The following is a 10,201-nucleotide window of genomic DNA, read 5'->3' as shown; positions in this document are numbered from 1 at the left end:
CAAGCCTTCTAGATTTATTCTGTTCATATAGATGCATTTTGGGGATCATGTTATAACTAGCTTTATTGGGCCTGACCGGTGGTAGTGTAGTAGATAAAGTATTGATCCTTCCTGATCCTCCCCCTTTTCTCTTTCTCTCACTTTCTCCTCTCTCCCCCTTTCCCTCTCTCTCCTCTCTCTAAAATGAATAGTCTTTTAAAAAATTATTTTAAAAAATAGCTTTTATTGCTTAATATATGGCAAACATTTTTCCATATCACAAAATATACTTTTTTGAAATTTTTTTCCTATGGCATTTTTAATGACTGCATTATATCCCATTATGCAAATGAACCAAAATCATCATCCCTGTTGTATATTTATGTTGTTTCCAACTTTTCACTTTTGCAGAACATGAGAATCTTATAGCTAAATCCCTGTGCACATCTCTAGTTCTTTCTTCAGAATAAAATTCTGGAACTGGTGCACTCATTGTAGAGGCTTATGAATCATGCTGTCATCAGACCTACAGAAATGTGGAACTGCTTGACATCAGCTGGCAGAAGGTTCCTTTTATCTACACCCTGCCAGACCATCTTAATCATTTGTCATCTTTGTTAATCTCAGAATAGTGGTTGTGCATTGCTGTTTCAAGTTTTATTTCATTAATAACTAGTAAAGTCAAAGTTGTTCTTAGGCATCCCTTATGTGAATTGCCTGCTCATCTCTTTCCCATTTAGACTGGTGTTTGTCTCACTCATTTGCAAGAACTCTTTGTTTGTTGCTGATGTTTTCTCAGTTTGTTACTTACCTTTTAATTATGTCTGTGTGCTCTGTTGACATTGCAGGAGCCTAAGCCCCTGAGCCAGAAAGAAGTCTTCTGCACATGCTCTGCTTTCAAATAAACTTAAAATATCAATAAATAGAGATTTTTGTACCAGAGACTCCACCAAGAGGACCAGCAGGCAGTCTCCTGGCCTGTCATTTGGATTGGGGGGACCTAAGGGCTGTTTGCACCAGGTAGTTCCCTCCTCCCCATGGAGCCTCATATTTCTACCAGAAGCAGCGGGGAAATGGCCTCCACCTTTCTTCTGCCTTCCAGATCTCACTTAAGGGCCAAACCTAATTGCAAGGGACTTAGATTTCTAAGCTCTCCAACTAGAAAGAAGGTAGCCAGAGACCAAGGAGCGAATCCAGTCCCCAGCAAACTAATGCGCAGGCTTCCAGCCTGGTTAGATCGTTATCTCTTCTGTCACCTGGCAGGAAGACTCTTCTCATGCTGCCTTGTTTTTCGATATTTTCTTGGCCATTTTCACAAATCTATCTTTTAGATATATATATCTTTTTAGGTATATTTTTCAGAGGATGATAATTTTGAATTAAAAAAAGAAAAAAACTAGAACTGTTTTATGATTTACTGGGCTTTTCCTTACTTTGGCAAGTATTCTTTGTACTGCTTTTAGTCCAAAATCTGATAGGTACAAGAGGCAGTTTGTATGTTTACCATTTGTCATATGCTTTTTTATCCTGGAACATATTTTAAAATTCTGACTTAAGGAAATAGCCTCACTCATTTCTCCTTTTATCTTATTGTACCTCTAAGCAGCTTGTGACGCAGTTGATGGTGCACTTCTCTTTCCAACACTCCTGGTCCTGGACTCTCATGCCACCATTCTCCTGGATGTCCTCCGTCTCTGACCACTCCTCAGCCTTCCTAACTAGCTTTCCCTCATGCCTTTCTCTTCTCTACTCAACTTTCTTTCTAGGTGATCCCACAGAAGTCATACGGTTTCCATTATTACTTCTGTGCTAGGGACACTCAAATAAGTCCCCCAAGCCCCTCCTCCTCTGCCCTCAAGGCCTATATACCCACTTGCCTGCTTGACTTCTCAACTTGGTCCTCTCCAGGATATCTCTGACTACAGTGTCCAAACTTCAACCCAACAGTATGCCTCTCAGCTCTTCTCCTAATATTCTGCTTCTCAGTGAGTGGCTCCATCATGAAACCAATTGATTGTGTCAGAAACCCAGAAGTCTTACCCAGAGTTCCCACATCTTGTCAGTCAATACACCCTGTGAAGTTCATCTCCCGGTTGTTTAATGACCCTGTGCTCTTCCCAAGCTGGCTGGTCATGATATCTCTTGCTCGGGTCATGGGAATTGAGGGGCATAAGACCGTGCCTGGCCAACCAGCTTCTTCCCAAGATGTACTGATTTCAAGAATTTTCTCTCAGGCAGCAAACCTCATAGTTTCAGCCTTCTACTTGAAGGACAACAGGGCCAGCCATAAAAGTCTTGAGTCATACTTCCTTAGGATTTGTTGGCTTTGCTCAACCTTCTGATACTCTTTGATGCTGAGCAGAAAGCTGAAGCCAAGTTAATGTTTCCCTTTGGGAGAAACTTGAATTTTCCATTGTGGCTGTCTATGAAGTTCCATAAACTTTACCAGAATGATTTAGTAAAATTACCTTTTCCTGGATACGTTATACCCATTAAATATGCAGGTTCAAGTTTTATTTTATTCCTTTGGCAATTTACTAAACCTCTTTATGCCTTAGTTTTGTCATGAATACAATAAGGATGGTAATAGATCTAACCGTATTCAATAGTTGTGAGCATAAATGAAATCATACATGTCAAGTGTTTAAAACTATACCCAGAATATTTAGTAAGTGTTTAATAAATGTCAGTTTCTATTTTTATGATTAATTCAGAAAGTTTCAATGTAGCACTTTAAAAAGTTATATTCTCTTTCGGAATACCAATATGTTGGGATTCATTTGAATTATCTTTCATACATTTTTATATCTTTGTTTCTTATGTCTAATATTTCTAGGGAAATAATTCTTTTCCCCACATTTTCATTAAATTTAAAACTGTTTCGTTTCTCTTTTTTTCACCTTTAAAAAGTGTATAAATCTGTGGGGTTTTAGTATATTCAGAGTGGTACAACCATCATCACAAACTCCAGAACACCTCCTCATTCCAGAAAGAAACTCCCTACCCGTTAGCTGTTACTCCCCATTCCTCCCCTATTCCCTGGCCAACCACTGATTGACTTTTTACCACTTGGCCTATTCTAGACACTTTGTTGGAAATGAATCATACATATACTTCTGTCTTCCTTCACTTAGCCTAGTTTTCAGAGTTCATCCATGTTATAGCATGTATCAGCACTTCATTCCTTTTTGTGGCTGAATAGCAATTCCATTCTACGGATGTACCAATTTTTTTTTTTTCATTTAGATGGACATTTGAGTTGCTTCCACTGTGCATCTGTTTTTGCCAATGTGATATAAAGAGTGAATAGGAAACGACCACAATCCCTCCATAAAAGGTACAGAATCCCATATGAAAGAGGAGGTATTTGGACGGTGGTTGGGGGGATTTGTGCTCTTTGGAGGGCAGTAGGTGTGGGCCAGTGCTATCCTAGGTTTTGGAAATGCTGTTCCTGGTAGTATATACATAACCCTCACACACTGTGTTCTGTCAGGTAGAGACAGGCCTGACCATGGGCGTGTTCTGACTTTCTCCTTGTCTTCTCACTCAGCCTCCCCTGGCCTGTCAGTATGCTTTCCTGAAATGCCTTTCTCCTCTGTCCTTTTCTTTGTGTGTAAGTCTTTAGTCTTCAGACCGTTTTATAAAACCTGCTCTTCTCAGCAGTTCCAGAGTGTGCAGGTGGGCTTCTCTGGAGTACTGACGGCCTATCTCCCACAGCTGTCTTCATGTCCCTTGTGGCTTTAAAAGAAAAGGACCGGAATTACTCTTCACGTGCAGGACTGAGAGGATGTGACCAGGCCAGACTTCCCCGTAGCTAAGGAGTGAAGCTGGAGACCACATAGGTGTTGTAAGGGATCTGAGTGAAACCCAGGGAATGAAGCAGAAACTTGGGATGAAGGTGACTGGCAGGTCGAGGACACAGGGGAATTTCAGTTCAGTCAAGAACTGGAAGTTATTTAAGTACACTTGAAATCATAGCACTGATGCCTCCTTGCACAGTGCGTTTTTGTCTAGTGTCCAGTCTTGCCTTAAAATTTTTTTAACCACTCAGACTGCATCCTTTCCTTCTCCCAAAGAAAAGGAAGAACAATCATCAGTGGCCAATAGCAGTTGCAAAAGCAGCACCAAGAGCCGGCTTCATGCTCAGGGAAGAATGCTGCCTCCTCCTGGTTTTGGGTGCCCTACACATTTGGAGAATCCTCTTTAGTAACAACTTATAGAAATGATCCCTGAAAGAGCATAGTCTTCGTACTGCCAATTTGGGGCATTTCTCCCCAATTAGATTTTGAGTTTCATAAGAGAAGAGATTCTGTTTATCTTAAAACACTCTTTCTGCATTTACTCAATTCAGTGAATATCACCTGTGGGCTCTGGTCCTGGCTCCTCTTGATTTCTGTGGACTTGGGAGATTGGGTTTCTTCCACCAAAGTGAGGACACTAAAAGCTGTCCTTGGCCTGGCCAGGTATTCAAGAGTATCAGATTAAACCAAGGATGTTGGAACCCCTTTAAAATTGAAAGAGCTATGTAAATATGGTGTTCAGAAATTTATAGAGAGCAATCAAAGGCCAGGTGCTGGGTCACATTGAGCTTTCAGGGGGTCGCTCAGTGCCTCTACCTGAGAACAGCCCTGAGCATCCCTTCCCTTAGAAAGCTGCTCCTGTGTCTCAACTGTTTTTCAGGGTTCTCAAAATATGACTATGCCATACCGAAAGCCAGCATGCTTTAAACACCTTTGTTTAACTGTATTATACATTGGTTATAATACTGGGTTGATGGGTTGGCTTTTAAATTTGCATTCAGTTCAGTATTTCCTTAGATCAGCTCCCTCAGTGGGGGTTGTCCAGTTACCTATTGAGTATTTGAAACCTTGAATCCTATTTTTCCTGCACTGGGCTTCCAATGGCAGGGGATGGTGGAGAGAGGGGAGGAGAGGGAGAAGGGAACAGTCAAAGGAGCGTAGGTCAAAATGGAAGTGTCTTTTGCCCTCAGAATCTGTCTGCTCACAGGAAGGAGATTCATTCTCCACAAAGAACAAAGAAACTTACAAGCAAAAAATGAAGACAATTCAGAAGTGCTGATGTAAAGAATTATTTAGCCCTGGCTGGCTGGCTCAGTGGTAGAGTGTTGGCCCGGCGTGTGGCAGTCTTGGGCTCAATTCCCCACCAGGGCACATAGGAGAGGCGCCCATCTGCTTCTTCACCAGTCCCCCTCTTCTTCCTCTCTGTCTCTTTCTTTCCTTCCCACAGCCAAGGCTGGCCCAGGCGCTGAGGATGGCTCCACGGCCTCCACCTCAGGTGCTAGAATGGCTCCGGTTGCAACAGAGCAACACCCCAGATGGGCAGAGCATGGCCCCCTAGTGGGCATGCCGGGTGGATCCCAGTTGAGCGCATGCGCGAGTCTGTCTCTTTACCTCTCCACTTCTCACTTCAGAAAAATTAACAAAAATTAAAATTAAAAAATTATTTAGAGGGATATAAAGTTAATTAGCTATACCTCAGGGTGTAGGTGGATCAATATTAACCTAAAAATAAAAAGCCAGCCTGACCAGGCAGTGGCACAGTGGATAGAGCGTCAGACTGGGATACGAAGGACCCAGGTTCGAGACCCCAAGGTTGCCAGCTTGAGCATGGGCTCATCTGGTTTGAGCAAAAGCTCACCAGCTTGGACCCAAGGTCGCTGGCTCGAGCAAGGGGTTACTCGGTCTGCTGAAGGCCCACGGTCAAGGCACATATGAGAAAGCAATCAGTGAACAACTAAGGTGTTGCAACGCGCAATGAAAAACTAATGATTGATGCTTCTCATCTTTCTTTGTTCCTGTCTGTCTGTCCCTGTCTATCCCTCTCTCCCTCTCTCTGACTCTCTCTCTGTCTCTGGGAAAAAAAAAAAAAAAGCCTAAGTGAGAGACAACAAGTATTTATTTGAGATCCCAGAATTGTAATCTGTGGGCAAAGATTCATGCAGGAACCTAAATTGTGTCTCCATTATAAGGTGAAGGGAAGGGGTTTTTATGAGACTAGGAAGGGAAATAACGACACAAGAGAAGAATTCCCAGTGGTGTTGAAAAGCTGTGTTACTCTTCAGCTACACATGGCTGCTTACTGATTCCACCTTCAGAATGATTCCACAATCACCCGCCCATGTGGTCAGGATGTCTGCTTTCCTGTTAGTTTTACAAACAGTTATTTGTAAGGTTGTGTTGCTTTGGCCCAGTCCAAAGATTATTTTGTCCAATTCAAGCAGTCTAATGTGTGGACACTGTGTGGCCAATAGTTGTGGCTGTCATGGCCATGATCATGAAGGTTCTCATTGAATTCGGACAGATGGTTAAGAAATAGTGGAGCCAAAAAATAGTGGACCATTCCTTTATTCAAACCTTGCACTGGCCGACGAGCAAACACAGGGCTCCCAAAGCTACCAACACTTTTCCCGGTTCCACAACCAGGAGAATCTTCTCCGATTTTTCCTAGAATCAAGGGCCCCACCAGTCTCAGCGGAGCTTGCAAAAGCTTCTCACCTCTAGTTCCCCATCTGCACACTGTCTCCTCTCTGCACAAAACTGGCCTTATCTTTCTTTTCCTGCCATCTTGGCTTCTTTCTCAGCACTCTTCCTCTTTCACTTCTTCTCCAGCAGATATTAGCAAGTCAGTGGCCCTTCCCAAGCAGGAAAGTAATTTGCAACTTCACAGTGCCATTTTTAACAATAAAAGTGAGCAAACTCAAAAAACACATTTTATAAACTCATTTGCCCAACAGACACTAAAAAAACAACCACCAAAAACAGGGCTATAGATAAACCTGAGAAGCTCAGGTGAGTCCTGCATGGTGTCCTTACAAACTCAGAGACCTAAAAGTAACCACACAGGATGGTCTGAAATGAAAACTTTCTAACTAAACACAGTGCATGGTAGGCAATGTCCTAGGATGGTGTAGGGCCAGTGGCCACTGCTGCCATGGCCACGAAAGATGCAAGTTCAGGTTCCCATTGGATTTGGGCAGACAGTAAAAGAACTGTGGAGCCAGAAAATGGTGGCCATTCTGTTATTAAAGTCTCCTGATGGTAGACGAGCAAATAGGCAGGGAAAACTACTTCCCTCCCTCAGGGCTCCCAACCCCGCCTTGGTCTCAGGCGCCACAACTCAGACTCTTCCTCTGGACCAGGGATCGGAACCTATGGCTCACGAGCCAGACATGGCTCTTGATGGCTGCATCTGGCTCACAGACAAATCTTTAATAAAAAAAATAATGTTAAAAATATAAAATATTCTCATGTATTACAATCCATTCATTTCCTACTACTCATGTTTATGGTTGTGAATGGCTGGAGCCAATCACAGCTGTCCTCCGGGACAACACCAAATTTTTATTGGATAATGCATAACGTACACGGGTCGTTGTATGGCTCTCACAGAATTACATTTTAAAATATGTGGCGTTCATGGCTCTCTCAGCCAAAAAGGTTCCCGACCCCTGCTCTGGACTCACCCTCTGGGCTCAGGGCCCCACCAGCCTTAGCACTCTCTTTAGCCTCTCTCTGCACTCTCCAGCAAACAATGGCCCCTCCCAAGCAGGAAGGCAGTCTGCAATTTGCAATCTGCTGCCCTGAGGGGAAGCACCCTGCAGCCTTCCATAGACACCACACACACACACACACACACACACACACACACACACACACACACACACACAGCACTGCCCCAATACAAATGAGCAAACCTAAGAAAAACACTTGTTTACCCAACAGGTGGTATATTTCTCTAAACAAAGGCTGATGCTTACCTTAAACTGTAGCAGGAAGTGGCCTGCAAATAGAGGATAATAGATGCCCAAACAACTCATTGAAGGAAGAACCAATGGAGCACATGGGGATAGTAGCACCAAAGCATGAGTTCCCCAAAGTTAGATTTTTTACATTTTTATATACCTTTTACAGCAGTTGTCATTAACCTTTTTTGGGCCACGGACCGGTTTAATGTCAGAAAATATTTTCACAGACCGGCCTTTAGGGTTGGACGGATAAATGTATCACGTGACTGAGACAAGCATCAAGAGTGAGTCTTAGACAGATGTAACAGAGGGATTCCGGTCATTTTTTAAAAATAAAACATCGTTCAGACTTAAATATAAATAAAACAGAAATAATGTAAGTTATTTATTCTTTCTCTGCAGACTGTTAGGTTCGGGGAGGTGTGCTGTGGCTGCCAGAGTCTAACTCTTGGAGGAGCAGGAACAGGGAAGTGCTGACAGGGTCCCTGTGAGGCCGAGAACAAATTGATCAGCACAGAGTTGGGCAAACATCCTGCATTTATGAGTCAGAGACCCTTATCAGAAGTTTATGTTTGAAATTCGCCACTGAGCGAAACCCTTCCCCTGTTGCTATGCTGCACAACCCTCCTAGCGAATAGCGAACTGCCACATCTGCTTCTGTATAATGCTTGCTCACTTATTGATATATAAGGACCTAGTTGTAAGCGCCAGGCGCGACTCTTGTTTGCAGCCCCTTGTGGGTACGGTGTCTCCGGACGCCTTGAGAGTTTGCCCCTGCGCAGGTTAAACTTGGCCAATAAAGTAAGATCTAAACCCCTGAAAGTCTCTGACGTTTGTTCTCACGCTTGGTGGATGCAACACAGACCAGTACCAAATGGCCCACGGACCGTACCGGTCCGTGGCCTGGGGTTTGGAGACCACTGTTTTACAGTGTCCATGCAAGGGGCGTGTGATTCCTTTGTCTGAGGTCCTATATGCACCTCCTGGCTCAAGGTGGGGTGGGAGAGCAAGGGGGAAGGGGTTTCTGGACCCCTGGCCCTATCTATATATTTACAGATCTTGTTTCTCTTGTAGGTATTGTGAGAGTGTAATGCCAGTGGCCGAGGCCAGGCAGGTCCACTTTGGATTTGGGCAGATGGCAGAAAAACTGCAGAGCGGTAAAAGCGTTGGGCCTTTTCATTTAATGAAGTCTCACAGTGGTGGACAAGCACACAGGCAGGGGAAACTGCCTCTCAGGCAAACAAATGGCAAAATGGCCTCTCACAGTGGCGAGCAGGTAGTTCACGCATCTGCAGCCCCCCATATCTCTCTCCCTCTCCCCTCTTCCCCTCTCCCCTCTTCCTCCCCCCAAGTACCTATAGCCTTATATGGGGTTATATACACATGCCTTTGCCACATGCTCAGTGCCTTTGCCACATGCTCATGCATTAGTCAAGCAAAGTGCTTGCAGCTGGTACACCAGCAAGCAAGCCTAACAGCTGTCCCACATAAGAGTCTCCAAGAGATCAGTTAGAAATATCCTGTTAGAGTTAAAGATATGGATAGTCTTGAACTGGCTGAGCCAGTCATTCCTGCAGGCCCCTTCTGCATTCTTCTGGTCTCTCCCCTCTCAAAACGATTGTCTGTTGTCTTTTGCATCTACAGTGTTAAGCCTAATCCGGAGGGACTCGAAATGTTGAAGACACGAAGAAAATCCGTCGATTACACATCAAAGCTTTATTGTCTAGCTTGGCCAAGCAGCGGCAACTCCGACAGAAATCTGAGGGAGTGCGCCTGGCCCTTTGTTCTACCTAGTTCTACTACAATACCTAGTATTGTAAGTGGGAAGTACAGAAGCAAAAATTGTGCCCTGGCCGGTTGGCTCAGTGGTAGAGTGTCGGCCTGGTGTGCAGGAGTCCCAGGTTCGATTCCCAGCCAGGGCACACAGGAGAAGCGCCCATCTGCTTCTCCACCCCTCCCCCTTTCCTTCCTCTCTGCCTCTCTCTTCCCCTCCCGCAGCCAAGGCTCCATTGGAGCAAAGTTGCCCGGGCGCTGAGGATGGCTCTATGGCCTCTGCCTCAGGCGCTAGAATGGCTCTGAATGCAACAGAACAACGCCCCAGATGGGCAGAGCATCGCTCCCTGGTGGGCATGCCCGGTGGATCCCGGTCGGGCGCATGCGGGAGTCTGTCTGACTGCCTCCCCGTTTCCAACTTCAGAAAAATACAAAATAAATAAATAAATAAAAGAAGCTCTAAGATTTAAAAAAAAAATTGTAATTAGGAGCCCTTTATCACTATTGGTTATAGTCATATGTCCTTTAACATGATAGGACCGTGTTCAATTTGCAAGCCATACATCATTTTGGAGAAAACAAAATTTGCAAGCCAACACAATGGTAGAAAGATGTCTCTTTACATATTAAAAGGCATTCCTATATTATCTAGTGTTTCTCTGCCATCTCTGTCCAGATTCACAC

At 44.2% G+C, this 10,201-nt stretch overlaps 1 long non-coding RNA gene and 1 other non-coding gene across 2 annotated transcripts in view; one reads left to right on the top strand and one right to left on the bottom strand.

Annotated features, from left to right (window-relative positions):
- Positions 1 to 4,021: 4,021 nt before the first annotated feature.
- LOC136377724 (small nucleolar RNA U3) lies at positions 4,022 to 4,226 on the bottom strand. The gene has a single exon (XR_010746381.1). It is a non-coding gene; the product is annotated as a small nucleolar RNA U3 (small nucleolar RNA).
- Positions 4,227 to 7,373: 3,147 nt separating this feature from the next.
- The window catches only part of LOC136376721 (uncharacterized), a 432,865-nt gene continuing 430,037 nt past the window's right edge, over positions 7,374 to 10,201 (top strand). The window contains exon 1 of the long non-coding RNA XR_010746233.1: positions 7,374 to 7,436. This is a non-coding gene — a long non-coding RNA (uncharacterized lncRNA). The remainder of the gene's footprint in view (positions 7,437 to 10,201) is intronic.

The sequence above is a fragment of the Saccopteryx leptura genome, chromosome 6 (genome assembly GCF_036850995.1).
Source record: "Saccopteryx leptura isolate mSacLep1 chromosome 6, mSacLep1_pri_phased_curated, whole genome shotgun sequence".
In the NCBI taxonomy this organism is placed as follows: domain Eukaryota; kingdom Metazoa; phylum Chordata; class Mammalia; order Chiroptera; family Emballonuridae; genus Saccopteryx; species Saccopteryx leptura.
Note: the sequence above shows the minus strand (reverse complement) of the source record. Positions and strands in the feature narration are given on the sequence as shown.